This window comes from Hippocampus comes, unplaced genomic scaffold (assembly GCF_001891065.2).
Source record: "Hippocampus comes isolate QL1 unplaced genomic scaffold, H_comes_QL1_v1.1 scaffold68, whole genome shotgun sequence".
Lineage (NCBI taxonomy): Eukaryota > Metazoa > Chordata > Actinopteri > Syngnathiformes > Syngnathidae > Hippocampus > Hippocampus comes.
In genome coordinates this window covers 2,137,960-2,151,618 of record NW_017805625.1, presented here as the reverse complement: position 1 = coordinate 2,151,618, position 13,659 = coordinate 2,137,960, and the positions used below count along the sequence as shown (strand labels likewise).

General features: G+C 42.3%; 1 protein-coding gene across 3 annotated transcripts in view; it reads left to right on the top strand.

The window, feature by feature from the left end:
- LOC109522336 (disks large-associated protein 4-like) overlaps positions 1-13,659 on the top strand; it is a 63,631-nt gene that overhangs the window by 14,846 nt on the left and 35,126 nt on the right. The window contains exon 2 of one of the 3 annotated variants that reach the window (XM_019880799.1): positions 13,094-13,147. The exons of the other annotated variants lie outside the window; for them this stretch is intronic. The gene's annotated coding sequence lies outside the window, so the exon portion shown is untranslated. The remainder of the gene's footprint in view (positions 1-13,093; positions 13,148-13,659) is intronic. 3 annotated transcript variants of the gene reach the window in all.

Below are 13,659 nucleotides of genomic sequence, written 5' to 3'. Positions count from 1 at the left end.
GAGCTGTAGCAGTATTTTTCAAGTGACAAACTTAATTGCTCCTGTCAAGCCGTTTGTTCCCAGAAACGTGCACAAATCGAGGTAACGTTTCCCATTGAAATGAATGGAAATGCAATTAATCCATTGGAGCCCGAAACCAATAGATTCTACTTAGCTTTTTAGTTTTCTTCTTTTAACTTTTTTTTTTTACCACTGTGTGATTAAAAATATAGTGCCATATAGAAATAAGTGAAAAAACACAATTATAAAGAAATATAAAAGAAAAACCATAAGAACTATTTATTGCTCCGTAACTTTAACTAAGGAAGACAAAAAGGGGTGGAGAACTTCAGGTCTTCCATAGCAACATCGGCAAATTCTCATTTGTGATTGGACGATCGAGGATAATGTCTAGGTGTACTTTTTTTTTCCGCCTTCTGCCGTGGAGAGATTCATACAACTCGTTTTCCGTTTACAGCAATGCGTCACGCATTGAATTACATGGCCCAAGTTTACCTTATATTATCTGAGAAGAGTGTGGTTACTGTAACATGGCCTTTGCAGCTACATGACATCTAATTCCTAGTCACCTTTCTTGCTCATTCTCACAAGGAGTCGTGACTAACTTGTGCGAACGTTGCTGAGGCTGTCAAGAAGGTATGAAGAAATGTTTTCTAGTCTGGAGGAAAAAGAAAACAAATGTCAGATTGCACTTCATTTTTCTGCAGCCCCAAATAGTATATGTACAAGATGCACACGTAATATATTCTAGCTTATCATTTCTAAGACGGTAACCGTATATTTAAACTCTTCTCCGTGCTGGTTTTTGACAAAGGCATTTTCTGAGCTGTCACACATTCCACTGCTTATGACTGTTATTCACACTGCAGAGGAGATTACCGCTGAGTATAATGAACCTTTTAAGTCTATATATGAATTAGTCTTGTGAAAAAAGGAATATTCCACTGAAATCAGCTCCATTGATGGTTCAGATGCAGAGAGCCGTTGAAACGGAATGAATAACCCTGATGAAAATGTGGTCATTATTTTTACAATATCCATTACCGCTAATCTCACGTCAGCCGTGCCTTTATTCTTTGTTGCTACATTATGCTGTGTAACGTTCATATTTAATGGCATTGACCTGATTTTTCTCCGCTCATGGTACGGTATGTGTTGGCTTACAGGCAGATCAGTGGCTCGTATGTGGCCCCGCATCATTTGATGACATCACGGGGGAGGATTCAAATGAATTCATGAAAGTTCATATTTATTAATGTCAAAGACCAACGGTTTGGAGGCAAAGTGTTGTCATTCCAATGAATGCCCGCATTTGACTCATCATGCCGCTACAGTCATGCGGCAAAGTGTTGTCATTCCAATGAATGCCCGCATTTTTACTCATCATGCCGCTGCAGTCATGTATGTAACGATAATAACAAATTGAATTTCGAAAGAAAATCTCAAAGCGGTACGAGCAAAAGTAACTCTGTGTCCCATTGTCCTTGCTAGCGAATAGGTGTGTCTCTTTCTGTCAAGCTCCTCGTAATTTCCTGCGTGTGAAATTGTTTGAGCTCTTCATTTCCCGGGTGCAAACGGTGAGCACATTTTCCTCACGGCAAAGACAGGAGTTTTTTTTTTTTTTTAAAGATAGCCCATCATCGGTTAGAAGCGAGTATGTGACATTCCTAATTTATGGTTGTGTATCTACAGACAACCTGATTAAGTATTTAAAATCTTTTGCTGGCATGCTGCCTCAACTAGCCTCAAAAATGGTGTAAATTCCGTCCTCTGTCCTAAGCCATTTGATTGGGATGATTTCTCCGCTCTTAAAGGGTACATAATATAAAAAAAGTGACATTTGAATTGCTTATATACACATATTATATAGACACGTATTTTGACCAAAGCAGGTGAAAGACATTTTGGAAGTGTTTGAATTTGAAATTGGCATATCTCATATATGCTTCAGCGCCTTTACATGCGCCTTCACGTCATGATATGACAAAGCATTACTGCAACGTTCCCAATTTTTTTATTTCGGGACAGGAAGGAAAAATCTGACTGACAGGTTGGGCGTCCGTGTTGAACTCAAGCCCACCTCTGCCCACTTTGCTGTGATGACATTTTATATCATGTGTCCCTCAACCCATTGACCGCAGTAAAAATGACATCTAAAAGAAGTTTGCATTGCAGCGCCATTACCGGGTATGCTATCCCTTCTTCATCTACTTCTACTCTTTGTATTTTCTTGCACTCTGGATGGATCCCGTCGCACCATCTAAGAGTCGCAATTTATTTATTCTTTGTCTCCTGAAAGAAAACACGGCATGAGGTTTCCCCACCAACAATAAATGGAATAACGCAATGAGGTAATACTTTTCAAATCAATCCACTGATTGAGTGAAATTCTTTCACGTGGTGTTGCCTGAGCAAGGTCATAAACAGCACAGTATATGCGCAGACCTCGGATGATGTAAATACGTTTCGGTCTGTAGAACCATCTGGACAGCCAAAGTGCACATCAAAAACGCTATGGAAATTTCTTTTGACCTTCTTATCGCGTATTCCGGCTCACTCGTTGGCCGCACAAAATCATGCATATTTGATGTCAACGCTCACTTGACCTTATAAAAGGTACAACGGAGTTGTTGCATCCTCCCCTGTAACTCCACCCCCTTTCAGCCAAGTACTTTATTTTGTGCTAGTCAACGCTCACTTGACCTTATAAAAGGTACAACGGTAACTCCACCCCCTTTTAGCCAAGTACTTTATTTCGTGCTGGAAGATTTGGGTAAGTCACCTATGTGTGATTTAGGGCAGTCCTTGATGTTCTAAAATGACAGAGCAAATCTAGGTCCCGAGTTCCTCATGCTTTAAAAATAGGCCAAATGCCGACCTCATTGCCTGCGCCGCTGTCGGACCAAATGGGAGTGGCGGAGGAGAAGCAGACCTTTGAATGATAAAAAAGGGAATGTTTTCTCTTTTAAGCCTTTCAGGGACAGCGGTTACTACAGTGGGGTTACAAGGTGCATGAAAGGGTTCAAGAAAGAGAAGAAAAAAAAACTGCTGCTCGTTTTGAAAGTAGCTTGTTGACTGATGCCCGTCCAACTTTTAGCCTCTTGTATAAAGATGGCGGGGGGATAGATTTTATAGGATAATACATTTTGAGAACATTGTGGCATGTATGCCATGGTAGCAGCCAATTGGGCGACTCTTTCATTGATCGAGAAGCATATCCGACGACAATGAAAGAGAAACCGAATTGAGAAAAGCAGATTCCATAACAACAGAAGGTGCTCTTAACTTGCCAGTGGGATATCAGCAACAGGATTAGCAAATTGCTGTGACGGGGCTGACATTTGAACCCTAGGCTAGAGCGAGCTAGTGGAGTTAGGCGGCTGGGAGTTGATCATGATGGGGCCCTGACAGTGCCTGTTGCTGTTATTATGAATGTTTGTGCTGCACCAACAGTTTCCCTGCAAGAGCCCGTGTCACGGTTTTTATGAGGAGGGCAGATTTAAGAGGGATTGGCGCTTAATCCTTCGGGGGTTGCCCATGCTGTGAGATAACAGCTGACTTCAGTTAAAGCACTGATGCCCTTACGCTTGTTGGAGAAATCTCGACAAATGCAGTGAGAATGTTTTCGTTCAGTTCGTTCGTTCATAGGTTTTTATTTCATTTTGACGGGGTTTTTTTGTGTTTTTTTTGTTTTTTTAATTTAGTGAGTTTTAATAAATTTTTAGATCACGTTTGTTCGTTTTTAGTAGTTATCTTTTGAAAATGCTTCATTTTATGTTGTTTTTTTCATTGGTTTTAGTATTATTATTTCGTATTTCTCGAGTGCAAGTTAAAAAGAAAAAGATCGCTCACTAGCTATTGCATAAGGTGAACTATGAATGTACAGCAATACCAAAGTAAATACATTTAAAATGAACCTCGAATGCTCATGTTCTATATTAATTGACAAAAAAAAGGACATTTTAACTATTGTTAGATGTATAAATGTAAGATGTAGTTTCAGTCAGTTTTATTTTTTTGAAGCATTTCATTTTCATTCATGAAAATATTTCAATTTTCATTTTTTTTTTTCAATTTGAATTTTTTTTCGTTTTTGTTAACTCTAATAACTTTGGCAAGTGAAAAACCTTAAAAAAACCCTTAATTTAGCTCCTGTATAAAGAATATAGGGGATGTCGTAAATAGTTACCCCCTCAGGGTCAAGATTCATTTTACAGACTTGTATTGTTGCATCCACAAAGTTCACAGTTCACATCTCACTAGTTACTGTGCCAAAATAGAAAGTTTTCCAATCATTGTTTTTATTTTTCTCTGTGCTTGGGTCGATTGGTAAAGGCACCGACATTTTAGATTGTTTTGGACAAAAAGTGATGCTGCAAGTTCCGATAAAAGGCCAAAAAGTACCATCCAGACTTTAACAAGGAACCGGATGCTAATTAGGAGTTTGTCCATAGTTTTGCCATCATTGCTTTTGAAAAATGGAAGCAAATAATTCCAGAAGGCGTTGCAAGTGTTTGTGAAGAAGACTCTACGTTGCTTAAGGAAACCATGAATATTGTATAGAAAGAAGACTGTAAAATTCAATACGGCATACAAATGGGTGTCCTTCTTTGGACAAACGTCAATCGTTGTCAAGTGACAGTTGTTACTGTGAAAAAGGGAGCCATGCTAAAGCACATAAACATGTCAAGTGCTTTGCTGCCAGCAAAGGCTTCGTTTAAATCAAATCGCACGTCTGACCTTGACCTTGGAGCGTAGCCGCGGAAAGCTGATGAAATGCAAACTGCGACTGTGGGAACGTTTGATTTTGAATGCAGCAGTCGCGCATCCTTTGGTCTTTTTAAACCTTTGCACTAACGTATCGCACCACTTAACTTTGCAGTCATAGAGTCCTATTTACAGTAAACATTTGCATGAGAAAAAAAGATGTTATTGTATTTGATGGTAAGATTTAAAATGCAGACCGTTGTTCGATTTCAGGAGCATAAAATAGTCCAGGTAGCGTTTGCCTGATGAGCTGGAAATGTTTTTCCCTGGCCTGCACTACTCATGTGGACAAATGTTGCGTACCAGCTGGAGCCCTTGTAGCCACAACAGAGAGGTCAAAGAGAGGTCATGTCAAGTCTTCATGACAAAACTTGTGTTGGTAAGCCAGTGAGTCACCTCCATTCAGCTCATCGGGTCCAATGGCGCTGCGGCGACATATCATGTCAGCGTCAGATTGTGTCACGAGAGTGTACAGAAAGAGATGATTGCCCGTATTAATTGGTAAATGTAGCTCGGATGCCATCGGATGATATCATCATGTTCTCACTCGGGCGGGATAAGCAAAGGTCAAGTCTGAGCTGAACATCTCATTTCTGCTTCATTTGTATTCAATCGAGACTGGAACGATGATTTGCTGAACTGACACTAAAGCAGAACCATGCACATGAAACTAGAGGATCGTGTTATGTAAAGCAAATATCATTTTTTGAGGCACAGCGGGCACGTAGACGGCAGGTAGAAGTAGGCAAGACGAAGCGGAATTTGCCAGCTTTGTCTGCGTGCCAGCCGTGTCATCCGAGGAGCTTCCTGCGGAGACAAAGCTACTTAGCATTTCTCTGCCTTTTACCCCCCTAAGAGCTTAACGATGTCACAGTAGCTATCAGTGTAACTGCAGGATCGTACACTGTGACTTGAAGCAAAACTATAGGAATGTTTAGATGACGTATGGCTGCGACAAATCACTGGTGCATCATCAACGTTTCTGTCATTTAGAAATGAGGATTTTTGCCAATATCACTTGATTGCTAGTACGAGCCTGTACGTCGTGAAGCGAAGCCGTCTTTTGGATACGATGGAAAAGTCGCGTACTTTGAATATACAGTGTTTGCATGTAAACCATCACGGCATAGTTTAGTCTCAGTACCAATGTCTGCTTCCGAATAAGAAGCTCGGGCTAATTGAGTGGAGATGATATGCTGTACTGCAGCAGTTAACATCCGGATGCGCTTTCTCCTCGGTGGCATTTAGAGGACGCGAGCGGAGTAGGCTCACCGACAAAGAGTCTTATTTATGCTGGAATGTTACACATCTACATACATTTTGAATCAACGCCCGGAGAAAGTTGCATGGCCCTAATTTTGACAGGCAGCTGTGATTATCTCCGCCTACGGCTGCGTGAGTGACGCATTGCAGGCCTGATTGCATCTTCCCATCCTCGGCGGCTCATAGCCAGAAACATTTGCTCGGGAAGAGACATTTCTTTGTCCGTGGATCTGAAAAGTTATCTCCGTGCCACAACTACCACATTCTATTGTCTCGTCACGCATCCATAATCAGTGCGTCGACAATAGGTTCTTTCTCCTTTGGTTTATCTGCATAACAAATATGACATGCAGTGAAACCACAATGTTTTTGTTTTGTTTTTTAATCAAGGGTATTTCGATCATCTACACAGATAACATAGAAAAAGCAGATAAATCCCAAGCTCGGTACGCCAAGGCGAGGGTGCGCCTGGGGTATGTATGCATCATGTGAAATGCCAAGAAATTAGCATTAGCGATGGCCTTTTTTTTTTATTTCTTCCCTCGGGGATTTGGAAGTCTAAATATAACTAGAGTGGAGTTATTTATGTCTACCACAAGTTGGAAAATACAAACAAAGACAATAAGAGAGTCATAGAGGACCTGCCACTCAATCATTGGTGTTCAAAAGTCGACCGTGACTGCATCTCTTCTAGCTAATGGAAACATTTTCAAATGGAGTTCAATGACTTGTCGACAAAAGTTGCGTGATTGTATCTTGCAGGTGTAATGAAACGCAACTTTCCCACTGTTGGGTTTTAAATATCAGATGATATGGAGGCTCTCCTGTGTAGCTTGGTTTCACTGTCATTGGAGCATTTGTTGTCGTGACAACATTCAACCTTTTTTCTTGGATACTTTCAACCATAAAATGCTTTCTTCGAAGTCAGTGTGAGTGTCGCGATTCAATTCAGGCTCACTGCGTGAATGCGAGTGTGAAAAAAAGGTTTGTCTGTCTCAATATGGGGCCTGTAATTAAATGGCGACGGATCCAAGTTGGAGTCCACCTATCGCCCAAAGTCAGCTGGGACATTCTTGAGCACCTTCCGACCTTGAACAGGATAAGCTGTTTAGAAAATGGCGAGACGGATTAGTTTATGTTTTCAATAGAGTGGCAGTATTCTTGTAGTGCGCCGTTTTGCACCAATTGAATCCAAATATGTACCGGTAATCCAATTTTCACACGCTGTCATTGGGTTGCCCCGTGCTTCTTGAATATGTTTTTGGTTCAAGCACCGTCAAAGCTGAGGCAGTGCTAACTGCTGTTACTTTAAAGTCTGCGTGACCAGTAACTTGGCTAATCAGTGCAATGTCATGTGTTTATAATGATCCATTTTGAGTACACATTTGTCTTGTGGGAGAGCCTCCCACTGCTCTATAATCCGATGCACCTTATATAGGGATCAATATTCTGATTTCTTGCACGCCGTATTTTAAATGTTCTGTAAAGTACTTTGTTACAGCTGTAGCGGTAGAGAAAGCTCGATATAATTAAAGCTGTATTGTAATGTATTCCCTTTAGCATAGCTCCATCTTGTGGATGCATAACGTAACCGCAGCCACTATTGGAGCCTCTGTTCTATGCGCCTTATAATATGGTGCGCCCTATATTTGAAAACAGATTTAAAATAGGCCATTCATTGAATGTGCGTCTTATGCTCCGAAGCGCTTTATAGTGCGTACAATGCATCTATATGTTTTGCTTCTTTTCATTTTTTATGATGGAAAATTTGCCTATTCTACAAAGCTGTAGTTTTTTGCGGGGCACACTAAGGTAAATGAACAAAGGCAATTAAAACCAGTGTGGTGAAATTAAAATTGTACATGCAATTATTATGATTAAGGTTAGTGCTGATGAACCAGTTTGCTGCGAGAGTAGCAATTACCATTACTTGGCGATCCCTTCGAATACCAAATGTGGATTATTTGCCAAATGATGTCAAAGGGAGATCATACTTTTGCTATTCATTTGGGTACAGCACATTCATCTCATTGCTCAGTCTGAAGAACTACTCATTTCTACGTAGTCATTCGCAGAGCAAACTTAACTGATTATTTTAAGCACAAAATGAAGCTAAGAGAAGTGGTTCAAGACGAAAACAGATCAAAGGGAGGCCGCGCTATCATACCGGTAATCTCAACTATGGTGTTCAGGAATCAGCAAGAAGTGATATGATGTCTTACATTTAAATGTGTGTGTGTGTGTGTGTGTGTGTGTGTGTGTGTGTGTGTGTGTGTGTGTGTGTGTGTGTGTGTTCCCTTCTCCCATACTCTCTCTTCATGAGCATCACTGATCAAGATTGCCGTTTCCATGGCAATTCTTATAGTTCTCTTTGGCAAGGTCACTTACAAAAGAGAGATCAAAAGGTCACCTAAAAAAAAAAAAAAACCCCAGCAAAGTCACCTGAGAAAATTACAAGGTAGCCGCTCACTTTGGTCAAATGGTGACAACTTTAAGAGAGGAGGAGGAGGAGGTGACGGCGGGGGGGAAATGTTTGGATGCGATGGAAAATGCTGCCAAAAGAGATGAAAGAGGAGCACAGAGAGTCGAAGAAGGCCAGCGAGGCACGAGGGAGGGCTGGATCATAAACAGCGTTGGCTGCTTCCCGCATCAAGACCAACTCATCGGGCGGTACATGAGAAGCCTCCACACTGCATCATTTCACTCCCGTCTGCCAAGCAAACTACATCCATCCTTCTCACTTCGTTCAAACTCCTCCTGGCAGTGGTCCCGCGTAGCCGCCACCACCCCCCCACCTCCCACTTACCCCCCACGGAGTGTGCCGGCGGTCGCCTTCATCAGGCTTCCATCAATATTTTAGCGCTCTTGCTCCTGTGGGGTTACACGGGACACTCCGAGAGCTCAGTGGGAGGTGCTGATGGAGAGGCCTCGCGGGAGGAGGACGAGGGAGGAGAGCCGTGTAGAAACGCTCACGAGGGAGCGGAGGATAGTTACGGAGATGTGGAAACGGAGAAATAATCAAACGGAAAATGGGACTCGAGGTAAGTGAAAAATGAGTTGATGGAAGGAGACAATTTGGTGTGTTTTTTTTTTTTGTGTGTGTTACGAGAACAAATGTTAGTTCTGCATTAGTGGTGGAGACATTTTGTCCTTTTCGGTCCTCTCATCCCTGCTCTCCTTTTGGAGGAGTTCTGCTCACACTGTTGCTACGACTACGGCCGTTGACACAATTAGGGATTATTAGGGGTTGTCAGCATGACGAGGAGGACGGAGGGAGATCGCAGAAGGCACGCGTCCTCTCCGATGATAGAGTTGTTATTATTCGTGACTATATTGATCAAGCGACTGCTCAGTGTCAAATAAATTAAAAAGGCTTCCTGTCAAAGACAATGAAAGAATGATAGTTGTTGCCGACAGGAAATGCACATCATGCAGTTTGCAGGAATGTACGCTATGTTTACACACCAGACATAGACGTGGCAGGAATGACATTTCCCCGAGGAAGCGAGGAATGAACCAAGCGACCTTGCGCTATTTGCACAAAAAAAAAAAAAAAAAAATGTCCTTGCAGCTAAGCAGCTAACGACTTAAATATTATAATTCACAGGCAGGGGAAATTTCCTATGCCAAAGAGTGCTCAAGGTTCTTTCTAACAAATTATGTAAGTGTTCCATCCACCATTTCTTTTCTCATAACATTTGACATTTGAATTCACGAGCGACTAAATGTAAATTTAGCTTAACGGCGCACTTAAAAGAAGGTTAAAGGAGTTTAGTGTGCCAGGACTAAAAGTTTGAGGACGCAAAAAGTGAAGCATGAAGTGACACGGTCTCTTGGAGTCAGTCGCCCAAAAATGATGACCAAGAAGATATTTCAACGTGATGGAGATGTGCAATTATGCCCTCCAATTACTGATAGACTTTTCGTTTACAACCGCCAAATCCAGGGCAGGTTTTCAACACTTTTCATCCTGGAACATGCATTTTCCTATCGTCGTTCTAATTTTACAACTACAGTCATGCGATTGACACTGCCAGACAAAGCGGTATTGTTATATTTATTCAAGCTTTGTTAATAAGGAAACCTGTGTCGCAACAGTCGTCGACATGTACACGTATGATCACAGGCTTCGGTTACCGTCTAACAGCTGTTATAATGACTGACAAGTAAACCGTGAGTCACTTCTGGTACGCCGCTTTGGTCACCTCACTTCCCACACGGAGTGGTCGTGCGAGTGAATGGTCGTCGGTCTCTCCGCATGCCGCGTGATTGATTTGCGACAAGTTGTACTTGCTATTTGGGTTAGTTTATGAAACAGAAGTAAAAGGTCAAACGCCGATATTAATGTGATCTTAGCGGTGTTTGGGAACAATCAGGGTGAAAACAGAAGCAATCTTCCTTTGAATTCCATTCCTTGCTAGGGCACCCCCCCCCCCCAGGTTCACATTCAAGCCTTCGCAAAAAGATTGTCATTAAGTGAATTTCAGAACACGTCAACTCATGCGCCCTTTCGAGGATCAATAAACTATTGACAATACTGAGCCTTGGCTTTTACGCCACAAAGACAAGTAAGTATGCGAGAGGAACTGAAAGTGTTTTTGTGTGTGTGTGTGTGTGTGTGTGTGTGTGTGTTGAGCTGTTGATTCCCAATCTTAAAATAGTCAAGGAAGACTTAAGGCCTTTTCACACAGCGGCAAGCAATTTATTCCGTATGTGCTGCCGCGGCGCGGCGCCGTGCCGCAGGTGGGTCGGCGGCCGAACTGAACATACGACAGGACTTTGTGACGACATCTCGGCGCGTCCAATAGGAGAGACGATGGCGGTGTGAGTTCAGAGTGCATATGCGGGAAGACATTTTGGTCAATTTCTACGTATGATAATGAATGCCAAGTCCCTGTGTCCTGAAGTCTGGGACACAGGACACAGGACACATGACATACTGTGATGAAGCACGGGGAGGCCTAAACTGCCCTAGATCCGGGCTCTGTCATTCAAATGGGAACCGAATCCACTTCTTTTAACGGCTGCTTATGTCTGCTTCGGGCTTTCTGTTGAAACGGTGACAAATGCATCACACCAAGGTATAACCTACTTGAGGGTAGGCTAGTCCCTTCCTTTAAATAATTCAGATTTTCCAAATCCACATTCATAATCGCCTGCTCAAAATTGACCCCGTTGTGTACCAACACAAATGTTAGTGTTCTTTCAATAAACAATCATCAGTATGCAATTAACACCTCACTAAATGTGACTTTCATTCAATGGTTCATATTGCTCTGTAAATTGGGCCTGGTTCTTGCGTCAATCACATCAGAACAAGGCACGCGCTCTTCTTCAGGCTCGGTGGAGGTTCTCAAGGACAGCCTGTTTCATTTGATCTGCGGAAAACATTCTCATATCAAAGAGAATGTTGCAATCCGAGCCAATCTAATGTATACAAAGGTATTCATAGGTCTTTTGGCACATTCTTACACCAAATGGATTGCATTCATTTATCCTCAAAATGCGACACGCAACACCCCAATGATGACAAGGTGAAAAACTTCACATTCAAAACCAAGAAATCACCTCCAATGCCTTGAAACATATTCACACCACTCGAGCGTTTTCACATTTTGCCACCTTACGACCACTTATTGAGACGACATATGATCGACCAACACAAAGTAGCATTTCGTTGAGTATTTGAATGGAAACGCCACATCGTTTTCAACATCCCAGGCGAATGCAAGTCTCAAAAATGCGGCGTGCTTTTGTGTTCAGCCCTCCAGCGTCGATGCTTTTGTCGAGCCACCTTTCTCTGCTGTTAAAATGAAAAGCCTTTTGGCCGATGTTTCAACCAGCTTTGCACATCTCGACGGTGACACAATCTGACTATTGAGCTCCAGAGAACCAGATGTCATGTTGGGGGTGGAGGGAACCGCTCATCACCTGGGCAATACCACGCCGACAGTTAATCATGATGATAGAATCATCCCGCTGTGAGGAACGGATTCCATGATTGAATGAATATGGTTGCGACCTAAAAGGGGAAAGAAGTTGTGAATACTTTTCGGGAAAACCGTGGCTGTTCACAAGTGGACCCAGTGAACTTACCGTGGTCATCTTCGAATGACCTCATGCTAATGAAAGATGAACCTCGGCGGAAAAATCCAAAATGGGGCTCTTGCCACCCCCCCACCCCCCGCTTGCAGGTCAGGTTTCTCAAATCAAGTGGAGGTCAGGTAACGGTCAGTTCGGATCGCTGATCCGCCTTACTGAGTGGCACGCAATCAGGTAACGTCACAGTTGGAAAAAAAAAGTCTGCGGTTGGGTTTGATTGCCGTCCCAATAAACAAAACGAATCCTTTTAATCAGCGTTTCCCAGGTCAGGTGCTGCAAGCCATTTTATTGATTGTCTCAAGGGACATCGTTTCTTGGCAAAGGGTTTGCTCTCGTGAATTAATGCCAGGTGAGTCCTCGTCATGTGAGACGCGGACGTGTTAAGCATTAATTCTACTCAACGTGTTTCTACAAAACTATTTTTAGCAAATGTCAACTTTGGTAAATGACGGACTTCGTTTTCTTTTCCGTTTTAAGTGCTCCGTGCTGTTTTTACTCTGAGTTAGGAATAGAATTAAACGATAGTCGATATATGTGGACTAAGTGTAAACGGAATTTGCCTTTGTGGCATTAACGAAGAAATTGCCTTTTTTTTTTCGATTATGATCCACGCTGCACTACATCCACAAGTCAAGTTTCTCCCATTTACCTTCCAGATTTGTCCCTGCTTCAGGAAGAAACCTGAATCTAATCAGTCTTGTGTAATTAAAATGCGCTTCAGAACAAATGGCCTATATCTCAAGTCGGGAATTGATCTTTTTAAATTGGATTTCTGATTCCGATTAAGATCACATCATCTGACGTCTTCTGTTAATGCAGTAAGATGTACAAATCTTCATTAAAATAAATAGTGTGCTTATCTGGGGTTTTTTATTTTTTCTTCAACCGAAATGGAAAAAGAGATACCCTTTGCTCTCAATGTGTTTAGTTTGATGATTAAAGCTCATTGTTTGTGTTGCAGGATTTAATGCTCTCTGAGTTGGCTCTTCTCTGACCTGGGCAGCAAAGTAATAAGGTAGAGTGTGTTGATGTTCTGTCTAACACTCTTATTGTTTTGTTTTGTTTTTTTTTTCCCACTGTGAATGGGACCATGCAAATGAGAGAGTGGGCGGCTCAGTGTTGGAGAATAGGATATGTGAATCGGCTAGGAGGGGGGGGATTAGCTCATTGGCCACAGGGACGTGGCGCATCTTGACCTTGTCTTGTGCGGATTGAAACTAGCATGGATGCTGAAGGCTCTCAGGCTCATCACCAGACAGAATCCGCGCACAAAGCTATGGCGGGGCATAACTTGTCCTTTGTTTGGGCTAATAAATCTCTCAGGACTTTTGTTTGTAGAGGCAAAAAAAAAGAAGATCAGAAAGGAAATGTCAGCGTATCTGATGTGAAAGATTTCTAATACAAGACGAGCAAAGCATTTGGTGGCGCATGGATGAAAGGGCACTTTTGGTTATGCAGCATGGCGTGCACAGTGTTGCCCGCAGAGAAGCGAGCACTGCTGGAACACGGTCGCAGTGCTCGGCGTCA